We start from the raw sequence: 1598 nt of genomic DNA, 5'->3' as shown, positions 1-1598 counted from the left end.
GGAATACTCACAGAGCTTTCTCTCATTCCAGTGTCACCTGCCCCAATCAGTGACATCTACATTTCATAATAAGTAAGTTATATTACTTATTCAAATGACTATATGCTTATTTTCTGTGTAATTACACTGGAAAAATGTTCTCTCTGAAGAATGGGACTTGATCTGTCTTACCACACTTTTTTCTTAATATTTGTGGAATGAATAGATTACTCTACATTATTTATATGACACAACAAAGCTGATTTTTTTCTATTTCTCAAACTGTTTCCTTGACATAGGGAAAACTATTTCATTCTCTTGATTGGAGTCTTCTTCTGTGAAATAGCAATTTTAACATACAAAACTAAGGGGCATAATTGATAAGGAAGTACTGTGTGAATACAAAACAATTTCCATGTTGTTCATTGCGTCTTCACTTATAATTGGTTTGCTGATACTTACCTGGCAGGGGAGATACCATGATCATGAAGGTGGTTTTCCCAGGGCGAGGCTTATCCATTGCACTCTGGATGTGCTGACCCCTGCGATTTCCCCAAATGTGGAAAACTCGACTGCATAATTTGTGGTAGTGGAGGACTGCGTCCGGGCTCTCCCTAATAAAAAAAAATTGGTTTGCTGAGTTTAAGCCTTGAGGCTGGAAGCTGGCTCCTTGGGTCATATTATAATCATTCTAATCTTGTCCAATTTTCTACTGACCCAGTTTGGTATCTACATTAGTGTGTGGTCTGACATTTCTAGGCTGCCATCTGCTCTATTTGACTTCATTCAAAGTTTCAGGCATGCATAACTCAGCAGCTAAGAGAACCATGCACACACCTAGCTACATTTTGTATTTATTAAGTATTTCTGTGAGAACACAATATAGATAGAGCTAGATATCATATTGTATTTTTTTATTTATTCATTTTAGAGAGGAGAGAGAGAGAGAGAGAGAGAGAGAGAGAGAGAGAGGAGAGAGAGACAGGGGAGAGGAGCTGGAAGCATCAACTTCGATATGTGCCTTGACCAGGCAAGCCCAGGGTTTCGAACCGGTGACCTCAGCATTTCCAGGTCGAAGCTTTATCCACTGCGTCACCACAGGTCAGGCCCTCATATTGTATTTTTAACATGATGCACACGTATTTATTTATTGTTATATATAGATAAATATATATCCTATTCTCTTAACATTATATACATACCCAAAATAAATGCATTTAATTTTATGACAATAGGGTTTCATGGGTAAATGGTTAATAAATAAAAAGTAGAATTGGAATTTAAAATCATAAATAGTCAATCTTTTGTCTATATTTTAACCACTATATATAATGTCCTTGTTTAATACTAAACTTGATATTTTGTATAATTTATTTTTAAACAGAGACTGCTTCTTTTTATCCACTCTTATTTATTTTTGATGTCCTTTTTTTTTTTACTTTTTTTCTTGATTTTGACCTTGAATTTCCCTAGAATGTTGTCTTCCTAAATTTCCCTCTGCTCCACAAATTTAAATCATAGGTAAGATGCACAGTTTTCTGAGTTCTAAGTCCACACCACCTTTTGTTCCTGCTGGTCAGGGGAGCAGTCATTAACATCATTCTTAAGTCATTATTAAA

General features: G+C 35.5%; 1 non-coding gene across 1 annotated transcript; it reads left to right on the top strand.

The window, feature by feature from the left end:
- Positions 1-433: 433 nt before the first annotated feature.
- LOC136309631 (U1 spliceosomal RNA) lies at positions 434-597 on the top strand. Its single transcript, XR_010726324.1, has one exon. It is a non-coding gene; the product is annotated as a U1 spliceosomal RNA (small nuclear RNA).
- Positions 598-1598: the final 1001 nt, after the last annotated feature.

Source organism: Saccopteryx bilineata, chromosome 6, assembly GCF_036850765.1.
Source record: "Saccopteryx bilineata isolate mSacBil1 chromosome 6, mSacBil1_pri_phased_curated, whole genome shotgun sequence".
NCBI lineage: Eukaryota > Metazoa > Chordata > Mammalia > Chiroptera > Emballonuridae > Saccopteryx > Saccopteryx bilineata.
This window is presented reverse-complemented; position numbering and strand designations above follow the sequence as displayed.